Below are 13,800 nucleotides of genomic sequence, written 5' to 3' on the forward strand. Positions count from 1 at the left end.
AAATTCCAGCTGGAATAAGTAAAGAAAGTACAGAGCACTCATAATAACGTATGGTATCTAATATTACTAGAATTCCTTCGTTAAGTTTCGTTTTTCAGCCGACTTCAAAAAAGGAGGAGGTTACTCAATTCGACTGTATATACATTTTTTATGTATGTTCGGGGATAACTTTGTCGTTTTTAAACCGATTTTGATAATTCTTTTTTTTTTTTGTTGGAAAGGAGATATCCCATGTACAGTAGCATGATAAGGAAACCATTTATCAGATGATGGAATACCATAGGAATCGAGGGAAACCCTTGAAAATCGTAGTGATGACTAGTGCGTTTGTTAATTTTTTTCGTCTACTTACGTTGTATTACTTGTCGATGTAATTGAAGTCGGTTTTTTTCGTTTGAGAGCAAAAATAATTATCTCGCACCGTTCAAGCATTTTAATTTTCTTCGTATCTTTATGTTAAGACACATATTATGTCGTTTTATTTGCAGGTAAATTAAATATGTCATGATTAATCAACTAATTAGTCACACGTCAGTCAAGTTCTATAAGACATACGTTATATTATATAAAGATTGAAATTTTTATTCATCACTTAAAAAAAAAGGTCAATAATTATGCTAAAACCATTTATTCATAACTCGAAAATAATTCCTAATTTAATAACAATTTTAATTGACAGATAGGTAATGTTTAAAATATGGAATACCTTTAAACGTCGTATAAATCCGCTCACTAATTCTCTGGCATAGAACCACAAAATCCACTGTGTGTTGCAGCGCTCTGAATTTTTAACATTCAAATAGATTTCCGTTGGTTTTTCGAGTACCGGACGAAATTTGGACATAGACCAAATTAGAATCTCTTTTGTCCGACTATTTTCGACCGAAAGTTGGAGACAGGACTGTGGCATAAGTTGGATTGTACGACGTAGGTTGGTAAAGGATTATGTGTAATTGTGTTAACTTTTTCTCTCAAAATAGCTTATCAAAAAAACTAAAAGATAAAATTAAAAATTTAATTTCCTTGACAGTCAAACAATCGACTTCAACTATTATTATAATTACATTAATTCGTACCAAAATGAAATTTTTTTCAAAGAATAGAAGTAACAAATTGATCATTAAAACATGAACCCTATATTTCAATATAGAAAACATCCTTCAAGACACCCAACGCTGATCTCCATATCATGTCAGAACATTCATCATTTATTAGTGAGAAACAGGATATCCGAGATGGTACATATGTATGAAATACCGAACGGTTATTGGATTACTGGTGTACGTAGCGTTCAGGCTTCTGGATGATTTGATAACGATTCAGGGTCCACGAGAACTCGATTAATATCGCAATTTTAGTGCACTTTGGGTCAGATATTTGGATAATTACGTTCTAGGACAATTAGAAGTTGAATTTGATATTCCTTTGCTTAGGAATTCATTTTATTGATAAAATCTAGTAATTTCTGGTACGATGATTCGTATTATTGAAGTTAATTATTTTGACGACCGGCCACCAACCCGCCCGCCCAGCGTGGTGACTATTGGCAAGAGTTTTTTTTTTTCATAAAAAGTATCTTACGTTACTTCTAATACCTCCAAGAATATGTGTACAAAGTTTCATTATGAGTAGTTTTCGCGTGAAAGCGTAACAAACAAATTTACATTCACATTTATAATATTAGTAGGGATAAGTGTGCTATAATTTTATATTTCTCGTCCGCGCGATTTCCGTAAAAAGGGGTACAAAGTTTTTGCTTCGCGTATTAACATATAGATATAATATATATAAGACATTAGTTGACTACTTAAAATTGGAATCGGAAAATTATACAATGTGTTGCTCTGAAAAAACAAAGATTTATTATACAATTTTTCTTCATAAATTATGATACAAAAATGAACTATAAAAACCAAACATATATACATAAATTAAAATTAAATATTTCTTTTATATGTGACTATTATGGAGTTCAAAAATCTCTTTATAAAACAATACATATCACTATTGCTGTAAAAAAGGTACTATACAAATATACAAACTCAAAGGAATATATTCCTTTATATATCAGTCATCTTTTACGTAAAATACGGAATACATAAATCACTTTCCGAACCGGTGGTAAATTCTTTTTTAACAGTATAAATAATAGAAAAAAACTTACTACATGATAAACATTAAATGATCGTCCTCGGTAAATGAACTATCAAACACATAAAGAATTTTTTATTTTGATCCAGTAGTTTCTGAAATTAACACGATTAAATAAATAAACAAACTTTTTAGCCTTACATTAATCGTAAATCCGAAAAAAGTTATTTCATTAAATTAATCGTAAAGGTAAAAAATTAAAAAAATGCAATTAAACTATTTAAATCATTTACGATTCACGTATATTACTATTTCAATTTATCTTAGTTCCATTTTATGGCTACTAAGCTATGTTTACTGTCTACAATTTTTCCGTTCATCACCATCACATCATCACAGCAGCCTTTCGCAGTCCACTACTGGACATAGGCCTCCACAAGTTCACGCCAAAAATGGCATGAACTCATGTGTTTTGCCCATAGTCACCACGCTGGGCAGGCGGGTTGGTGACCGCAGGGCTGGCTTTGTCGCACCGAAGACGCTGCTGCCCGTCTTCGGCCTGTGTATTTCAAAGCCAGCAGTTGAATGGCTATCCCGCCATCGGTCGGCTTTTTAAGTTCCAAGGTGGTAGTGGAACTGTGTTATCCCTTAGTCGCCTCTTACGACACCCTAAGGAAGAGAGGGGGTTTTTCCGTTGCTTTTATTATAATTTTATCTTTGAATACCATTTAAATAGACAAATCATTGATCCTGTTCGATCCTTACATTAACATCAATTTATTGATTTATATTTTTATACTTTATTTAACTTTACTAACGTTTTATGAATTAAATACTAAACGTACTAATTTATTTCAATAAAATCAACTTACAAACGAATATAAATCTTTTCAGACCTTTCATACTTAGTTAAAAAAAGCACGTCGATATACTTATATCCATAAATGTTCTACCGATACGCATGGGAGGGTGCCTGTGTACACTGAACCGATTGTGGAGTAACGAAGCGTAGTGTACACTGGGTCTAAGCCAGACGACTACCCGCAGACCTAACATCTATAGACATAGAGTTTAAATTTGTATATAATTTTCGATCGATTTCGCCCACCGTACATTGGCTCTCTAAGCATGTACGCTGTAAAATGTTATCCCATTGAATTATGTACTTTGAACATAATATATTGTGTGTTTAGATTATTTGTTTTGATTGAATAAAGGTGTTTTAAGTTTGACAGAATATTTGATTTTAACATTTCGTTACTGTTTTTAAATAAATTGATGTAGGTACCTACCTATTTTTTTAAACTTGTCTATTTAACACTTCAGCCTATTGCAGTCCACTGCTGGACATAGGTCTCCAAAAGTTTGCGCCAAAAATGGCGTGAACACTTTGTGTGTTGGCCATAGTCATCACGCTGGGCAGATGGGTTGGTGACCGCAGGACTTTGTTGCACTGAAGGTGCTATGTCTATATATATAAATTTCTTCTATAATATTATATTGTTTAATTATTTAAAATATAATAAGCAAAAAGACGTAGGTAATTAAAATTTACATTCAACTTTAAGATGTACAAGAAAGCCTGTGAAGGTACATAGACATGTGAAAAATATATTTTTATTTAATTTTTTACTTTGAAATTTCAATCTCAATAATCTTAAAAAAAAAATTAAAGGAATACAAATCAACATCTTAAATAAATAATTGAATAAGGTTGTTAAACTAATATACTACACAATAATATATTACACGATGAGTGATGTGTTCAATGTCGGGACAATTTATTTAATTATCGATGAATATTATGTAGTATGTAATTTGACATTTAAATATCTCTGAACATATCAATAAGAAGCACTAGGGTGGGATAATGATAGCAATAACGCACACAATCGGGAATGAATAAAATGTGTAATTTATGTGATCGTGCCCCCGAAATGTGGCTGTGCAATTACAGCTTGTAAGATAGTGCTGTGACGTACGATTGTGATGTGTCGATGAAAAATAATATTAAAATTGCTTAGCAGCTTAGAGAAGAATTATACCATAGAAATGAATAAAAATTACCTTAGCTATTTAATCGGTATAGAGTTGAAGTTCGAGTTAAGATTTGTATTGTTGTGTTTCGTTTTATTTGCACATGCGATACCTTGTTATTATAGCTTTCTTATTTTCAATGCAGTATTAGATGTAGTTATTATAAGTTGTAAGTTATCCAAAACATACAATGAAAATGATCTAAAAACATATGACTGATATTTTCGATTGAGATGATAGACTCGAGTTTCTTGTTGGTTATTCTTAGCAGAATCTACGTGACAAAGGCTAATACACAATCGATAAAGTGAATGTTCTAAGATAAGTTGAGCTTAATTGAACAAAAATTAATGACATTCATTTTGCTGGTTTTGGTATTTTTATAACATTCTAAAATATATTTTGTCATTTTTTTTTCAAATTATTTTTTTTAACTCAAGTAATGATTAGTGCCTTGTTAAAACGATCACACTTAGAAATTTTTATTTTTTATTTTTTATTTTCATTTTTTGATATTTTTTATTTTATCCTAACAATATAAACTAGCCTAGGCAGGCCTTATTTAAGTTAATGTAGATCTTAAGTCTTAAAGCTTTCTTTGAAAGCTTAAGTAACAAACAGGGAAAACTAGTGTAATCCATAGCAGTTTCAGTAACTAACCATGACCACTGAGTCTATTAAATTAATACAAGCCGACAAAAATTGAAAATGAAGCTGAAAAAAGAATGAAAGTACTCCCACAATAATTACCGAATATCGATTCACAATTTCACGAAAATTATAAAAACAAAAACAATCGACAGAAAAGTTATCGAAACTTTCCCACCCCTACGCTTTAGGATACCCATTTCATTGTAGAAAATGCTAATGATTTCCTCTCCGACTGCACCATTTTAAAGGTAAAGTCGTAAATTTAATTAATTCTCAGTTTTAGGCACGAAAAGCAATACCGTTTGGTTCCATTGTTAGTAAGAAAATTACATTCAAATATTAAAGTCGATTGTTTTATCAAATCGGAGAGGTGTCTTGAATGATTCGCGAATAATCAATTTGAATACAAAGCGTTGTCTTATTAGTTTATTTAGATAATACTTAACTGACTTGTTACAATATTTGTGTTCGTAAAGTTCTAATAATTCATTCATCTGCGTGTCTTTATTCGACAACGTTAATTCAATAAAAACGTTACGCGATTGGCGGTTACTATTACAAATATCTATACAAACAATAAATAAATTGGACCTGTATTATACCTAAAGTGGAAATACAAAAATATTTTTACTTTGTAGTAGTGGTAATATTTAGTAACAAGGCGAACTTTTGTGCTTCATTTTCGACTTTATAACTATTTGGTGCTTATTACGTAATTTGACGATCAACGTATTCTGACTAGCCCGTCGGCGCAGTTTGTAGTGACTCTGCTCCGCGGGTTGTGGGTTCGATTTCCACCCCGAGTCTGGATGTTATATATATACTTATTTATATATTGATATATGTATTATTTATAAGTATGTTTATCGAAAAAAAAATATATATATATACTATGCCAGTCAGCTGTTACCTATAACAAAAGCATTAAGTTGCTTACTTTAGGAACAGACGACCGTGTGTGTATTGTGTAGATATTTATTTATTTATTTATTATAGTAAAATTTCTTTACGCACGCTTGACTTGGGAAGTAAGCTGGTGTTAAGTGTTATGAAAAGTGTAATCGGGCGAGGCGGACGGAGCAATTGAGAGGTACGAGTACACATTATCTGTCTCTCTTTTTCTCATAGCCAGTTAAGTTTCGTATATCTAAGACAAAGTTCAAAAAATGTATAAAAATCTATAAGTTTGTTTCATTTCAAACACAAAACCGTCAACATTATCGCACACGTAAATTACAACAAGTAACGTAACTGTCGGTAAAATAAATTAAGCGTGTCCAATTTGAAAGCGAAATGTGGTGAGAGGAGCAAAAATTGCGCTAACTACGTTAACTAACATCTTTTATACTACACTCGCTCGAACATTTCGATTTCGACCGCTGTATTCGTGTTTTAGCACTTTAAATTGAACTCAAATGGATCTATTATTACAGTTTTGTGCGTGGTACTGTATTTAATTCATAATCAGTTGGGACATTACCTATACGATGTAACTATAGGTAATTTTAAGTTATGTAAATAATAATAATAAGAAAACAATAGTAAAACCAAGTTTATTTTTGGAAAAATTTGAGGCACTTTTTATTTCAGTGATAAAATATAATTAGTAATTAAAACCGTAATTCTTTAAAAATTTACAAGGTATGTAGTAAAATATTTATTTTCATGGAATAATAATAATATGTAATGTATCACTTCAGCCTGTAATATCCCACTGCTGGGTATAGGCCTCTTTCTCCATGTAGGAGACGGACCACAGCTTAATCCACCACGCTGCTCCAATGCGGGTTGGTGGACATATTCCCTACTATGAGTAACGATTGATATCAGGTGCACATGATAACAACCGGGACCGACCGCTTAACGTGCTCTCCGAAGTACGGTGGGGAGACTGACAGCACAAACACCCAGATCACGACAAACATCTGTATGGCCAATACAAATGTTTCTCATGTGATGTATAGTTCTGACATAATGGACGCTTAATAGACGCTTTGACGTTGACGGTCATCGATTTCGCGTAATCGACATTCATTCGTGTAAGTATTTGTGTATTATCTGGGCGTTAATTCCTGCCAGTTATAGCTTAATATTTTAAGGCGTCATCGTCATCACCATCATTACAGCCTATACAGTCCACTGCTGGACATAGGCCTCCACAAGTTTACGCCAAAAATAACGTGAACTCATGTGTTGCCCATAGTCACCACGCTGGGCAGGCGGGTTGGTGATCGCAGTACTGGCTTTGTCGCACCGAAGACGCTGCTGCCCGTCTTCGCCCTGTGTATTTCAAAGCCAGCAGTTGGATGGTTATCCCGCCACCGGTCGGCTTTTTAAGTTCCAAGGTGGTAGCGGAACTGTGTTATCCCTTAGGCTTTTAAGGCGTAATGTATTCTAAAATATGATTTATGATAGTGAATTATTAAAATCATTATAGTTAGGCGATAGGAGATAATCAAATCTTTATAATATTTGATAAGATAACCAAACAAAAATAAATAAAACAACTTTGTTTTTGCTTTATTGAAGAACTTTATAGATCCAATATAATCTTGCTACGACATGAGCGAACAGTGACATTAATACGCCCATATGCAGACAAAGTTAAGACGAGTAAAACAGGAAATCGTTGTAATATAAGTGTTCGATGATTTTGTTATTACTTTTGTTTCTAGTCAGGTACGCTGGAATTTTTTTACCATAAATCCATTGCTTCTTCATGTCAATTTTTCTATAATGTCTCAGAAAATATGTACAGCCATCATTCCAGTTATTTATATAAAATTATCAAAGCCGCTGTAGAGTAGCTCTTCACCTATAGTAAACTTCACTTCACTTCAGCCTATCGCAGTCCACTGCTGGACATAGGCCTCCCCAAGTTCGCGCCACACATCTTCCGCAATCCTCATCCAGCCTACACCGGCAATCTTACGTAGATCGTCGGTCCATCGGGCCGGAGTAGTAAACTATAGGAGAAAATCTTGACCAGTACAGGGTAGGAATAATGGGCTACGTCAGTTTGATTCCTACTCTAAGATTTCATTTTTATTACCTTAACATGGTAAATAAGTGCTGGTGCTCCTTATGGTAAAACGGTAATACGGTTTTAGTTGCCTGCAACACTAGAGTATCACGAATTCTTAATCCGCACCTCTCAAGACCGTCTCCACAAGCCTTACTCACCACAAGAACTTAAACTTACTCACCAATCAGTATTACTTGTGTTGTTACCTCGAAAAAATAAGTGTTAATTTAATTTATCAGATATTTGTAAAAAAAATGCTATGGATAACATTTAATATATATATAGACGGCATTGGTACAAATATATTTCACTCAGAAATTCATCTTCAAAATGGGTTTGAGTTGGACGCGATATCTCTAGATATCCATTCCGTTTTAGAATTTTAGCCGAAGTGACCACAATTTATAGGAGTTTAAATGCAAAACGACAGTGTTCACGCTTGTGGAGAAATATGTGAGGTATCGTGGAAGTTTCAAAAATTCCTGCACGATATGAATTTTTCACTATCTTCAATTTAGTTAAAAAATATATAAAAAAAATATTTTAAGGAAAACAGTTCCAAAATTCGATGTTTCGTTATTTTTTTTTAATTGTGTTAATTGTGTGGTTTTATAATGAAAAAAAAATAAGAGTTTGTAAAATTCTAGGCAAATAATTTTCCTTTAAAAAAAAAGTATTCCAAAATTAGTCGTAGTGATAAAAATTAATTAACATAGCTATATATCATTACGAGTCCAAATCAATTCAAATAAAATCCTAGAACATTATACACTTTCAGAGTGAATTCCTATAGAGAATCTAAGCAAACTATCTAGGTCATTGCTCATCGACGCCAATACCATTAATTAATTATATAAAAAACCATAATTCAATTAATACTCAAGTTGTAATGAAATCAGAAATCAAATTTTTTAAACACGCTTCATTAGCTTAAGGGCTTAAACCAAGTGATATAAAATGTTTGTTAGCATTCCCAGCTAAGATATATTAAGTCAATGGTTGGAAAGCGGTGGAAGTTTTAAACATAATTGAGGATTTTGTAAACAGCACATGAGGGGAACGTGAATCCAGCTCAGCAAGGTGAAATTAAACATTTCAAAGCCAGCCAAAATAGCTTTTAGTAAATTGAAACATACCATTTCAATTAAAAGAATCTAATTCTGAAAGTAATGTTAAAAATGTACTCGAAATGTTCAGACTGGAGGTAGAGCGAACAATACTGAATGGGATAATTGAAGCCACATTTACGAAATAAATATATTACATACGTAATTTGAAGATATCGGTGCTTGTTCAAACAAGTTACTTGAAAGTCGAAAAGATATGTTTTGGAAAGTTGGGGGTGAAGGTGTAATAGTGGATTATTTGTACTTTGGTTATTTACACGAAGTTACGTGTCACAGATTGATACCATGGGGTAACGCTACAGATATTGAGAGTGAATTCATTATAATTCTTCTCATGCTCAGTGGGAAAGAAAAATTTGTTGTGCAATACTTTTCGTTTCTTTTTTGAAGAAATTGTGAAACATGTTACATAATGTATACATATAAATAAAATTGGGGGTCTGTTTGTAATAATAAAATAATCGATTTTTACTAAATGCGTATACACGGTACATATACCAAAATAACATTTTTTACAATTTTTGTCTGCCTGTCTGTCTGTTTGTTCCAGCTAATCTCTGAAACGGCTGGACTTATTTTGACGGGACTTTCACTGGCCAATAGCCGAGGTAATAAGGATAACTTAGGCTATTTTTATTTTAGAAATTTATTTATTTTATAACGCCGCGAACTGAACAATAACTTTTTTTGTTCTAAGCCTTCTTCTTAGAAGGCTTTAATTCCGTAAGTCTATTAATCGTAGAAAAATACGAGTAGATCATAATTTTCATTTGTTTTTATTTTTTTATAGCTTAGTGTAAAATCTGTTATAGAGACAATTTTACAAATATCTTAAAAACTTCGTCGTGCCAACCCACGATCATCTATTATCAATTTACGCGTTCTAATAATTTTAGCACTTATTAAAAACTTTTCCAAGCAATAAAGTACAATTCCCACATAATTCCCATCATTCCGCTACATTAACGATGAGGCCTAAGAACAAAACACACAAACAATCGCCTATATCGTTCTTATTATTTCATTTACGCAAAGATGGCGTCTAATTTCCTGCCGACGCTGTCAAAACCAAAATATTTCTTATTTCTCGCAGGGATAATTTACTCGCCATTTGTCGGTTCTGTTATCGTTCTCTTTCGTGAATTACGCTTATCAGGGATCCGTTGTGCAATTCTAAGTCCATGTACTATCCTACTCTCACTCTCACATCCAAATGGCATATATCTTTAATTTAACTTTTTGGTCCCATATAAAAGGTTAAATTTTACCTATGATATCTGCATTATTATCTTTTTGAAGCGAAACTTCTTTGGCGCATGAGGGATAAAATTTTTACGGACCAAACGAGTCACGGCGTCACGAATTTTTAAACGTCCATGTCACGTTGAATACACCGGTTCTCGTCCGATCACCGAACTTAACCAACGTCGGGTACGGTCTGGTCTTGGATGGGTGACCGCCTGGAAACACCGCGTGACGTTGACTTTTTGTTTTTTTTTTTCAATTCGTTTTTTTGGATTAGTTTGTCAATGAAGTTTCACTTCTGACATGTGAACTTTGTACGCACGCAATTTTTTTACATTATTTAAATGTGTTTCAAAATTTCCAAACACATATTGTTGTTACCTGTAAATAGATGAGCAAGATGAAAAGATATTACGTATATTGTTTTGTAAAACAAAAATAGTTTATGACCTCTTGTTGACCTTAATTAACAATTAAAGAAATCTAAACTTCTTTTGTTCTGCTGGAATTAAGCGTGAATGTTTTTCATTGCTGTTTAAATTAATAAGTAAATTTGAACCATATATAAATTGATCTACCGAAGGTTGGTGGGGGTAAATATTTATTTATTTTAATTTTTTTATTTGATTTAAAAATACAACAAGCTCGAGGTGAATATCACTGAGCCAATTCTTCTTATTGTCAAGTATGCGTAAAATATACAAACAATGTATTAGGGATGAATGAAAAAGTTCATATTAGGTTATTTTTAGCTCCTCTTTTTGCCTTTAACGAATTCTGTATTTTGAATACCGTATTGACGTGTTATCAATCAATTACATCTGAAAATTTTATGATGAATGTTATTCACACATTTAAATATAAAACTCTTTGGAGAGATCCGCGTGCTATTTATAAATTGTAAGTGAAATAACAAGATTTCTTCATCGAAATTTTTGGACGAGTGTAAGAAATGTTAAGATTCGAATTTTGAAATAAGAATTTTTCTGTGTTTCGAACATAAAATAATTTCTAGTTTATTTAATGTGTTGTTTGAGTTTATTTATTATAAAACAATTTTGTTTGCTCGCGAAATAAAATAAAACCGACTTCAATTACATCGACAAGAAATACAACGTACAATTGACTAGCCCGTTGGCGCAGTTTGTAGTGACCCTGCTTTCTGCTCCGAGGGTTGTGGGTTCGGTTCCCACCCCGAGTCTGGGTGTAATATAAATATTTATTTATATATTTATATATGTATTATTTATAAGTATGTTTATAGAAAAAAAATATGTAGCTATATACCAGTCGGCTGTAACCTATAACACAAGCATTAAGTTGCTTACTTTAGGAACAGACGACTGTGTGTGTATTGTGTAAATATTTACTTATTTATTATTATTATATTATTATTAACGTACCTATACAACGTAACGTATTAACAAATCGAAAAAAAAAATCGTAATCGGTCTTTCAAAAAATGAGGTTAACAATTCGACTTTATTTTTTTATGTGTCACCTCAGAACTTTTTACTGAGTGAATCGATTTCGATGATTTTTATCTAAAGTTGGTGCTTGTCATACCATTTCAATTTAATTGAGACTACTCTGATACTATAATCTGACAAATACTTTTTGAGTTGTATCTAATAATGCGTGATTTGCTCGACAGTTTTTTTTGTTAACATACAATCTATTATATTATCTGTCGATTAATCGGAAACTTTTTTGTTTGAAAGCAAACACAACGTTATAAAACTTATTGCCTTTGAAAGACGAGTAAAATTAAAACATGAATTGGACAAGTGAATAACATAATATCCGCGACCTTCGGCTACAACTACTGTCTCTTCGCTGAAACGCCTCTACCCATTATGACATATAAAAATACCATATAAAAATCCTTTAGCAGATAGCCATCCAAGAATAGAACATCGATATTGTAAAAAGTATTGCTATAAAACGCTTTCAGATACATGTCGGGGCATGTCGGGGCATGCGGGCGTAATCCCGACCTCGTATCCCTTGCTAGGTGCTGATAACGATTTTATCCCACTTAACTGGGAAAAACAAGGGTAGCGTGATTGAGATGTCTTTAAGATTTGTGCTTGTTTTTCGTGTTTTTTTTTTCTTTTTTCATATTGTAAAGCAGTTTTAGGGTTTTTTTTTTTTAATATTGGGTCGTGTATCTTTCTCATGCTTGACGTTATTATTTTTTTACTTACTCTTTTTTCGATTTGTTTGAGTCCAACGTTAACTAAGGGACAGTTTCAAATGTTGTGGATAATGCTGTTTGGCAGATCACGGTCATCGACAGATATAATTTTTAGATCTATTATCTTTTTAACCATTGACTTCTACTATATTCATTCTATTCGACTATATGATTTAAAAGTTATACTTTAAATTAGGATAAACGGGTCCCAATGGAGTCTTCTATCTCCTGCTGTTCATCTCTATCTGTAGCTTATTTGCAGGATAAACTTTACCCACAAGCGGTAAAACCTTACAGGTCTTAATATAGGCCATTTAGAGCACACTTATGTAATGACTAATTTATTTAATTTTAGTAAAGATATGTAAAGAAATAGTAAAAACGTTTGAGTCACTCATTGACAATATTAAAAATAATAAATAAAAGCTAGCCGCTTTAATGCGAGTCGGACTCGTGCACCGAGGGTTCCGTACAAAGTTATTAAAAATATTTTTCATTATGTGATGTAACGAAAAATTTATGCTTTTCGCAATTTGTAATTTATCTGTGCTATAAGACGTTGCTTCGTAACAAACAAATTTCAAGATTCTCTGATCTGGTACCCTGTATAGGTTTTGATTCCCTTACGAGTATCGAAAATTTGATGCATAAACGGCTGTATCTTTTGATTGCGTTGGCTTAGAACTTTGATTTTTTCATAGATCCAAAGGGCATTAAAATTCAGTATTTGATATGAATTTCAGCTTGATACCTCCACGCGTTCCTGACAAAAAGGGTCTAGACAGACAGACGGACAACAATGTGATATAATCTTATAGGAATAAGGGATCCATTTTTTCCTTTTGTGGTACGGAATCCTAAAAAATAGGAAAATGTTTGACTCATTAATTTAGAATACTAAAAGAAACAATTTTATAACAAACACACATTCAGAAAACGTCCGAATGATGATAAGATTTATTATTATTATAAATTAACAAATGACACGTCCAAACGTAGAGCCTGTGCCATCCCACTGCTGGGCATAGGCGTTTTTCTCTATGTAAGAGGTAGATTTGAGCTTAATGACGCGTCTAATATATTTTATTGCTTATAGAATTGTCTTGGAACAAGGTAAAAAAATGTTGATCTGTGTAATGACAGTAGAATGTGATAAAATTATAAAATTAAATTCGTCGCAAGACTAAGTTTATAACTTGAGTGAGCGTGAAAGACAAACCTCTTTCACAAAAGAAACCTGAGTGTGAGTTTCAAAAGTTTTAATGTCACTTTCAGGCTTGCGTTTTTTTGTACCGAGTGCTCATCAAAAAACGAGAAACTACCCTTTACAAAGGAAAATAATAATTCTCTGTATTATTAGATTAATGATGTATTATTAGATAATTATGATCATCATTTATTTATTTGGTTGATAGGTATGTAATAGT

The 13,800-nt window shown here is 32.4% G+C and overlaps 1 long non-coding RNA gene across 1 annotated transcript in view; it reads left to right on the top strand.

Annotated features, from left to right (window-relative positions):
* Window positions 1-13,800, top strand: part of LOC123660244 — a 286,207-nt gene that overhangs the window by 113,938 nt on the left and 158,469 nt on the right. The gene's annotated exons all lie outside the window — the stretch shown is intronic.

Source organism: Melitaea cinxia, chromosome 15 (genome assembly GCF_905220565.1).
Source record: "Melitaea cinxia chromosome 15, ilMelCinx1.1, whole genome shotgun sequence".
Classification (NCBI taxonomy): Eukaryota; Metazoa; Arthropoda; class Insecta; order Lepidoptera; family Nymphalidae; genus Melitaea; species Melitaea cinxia.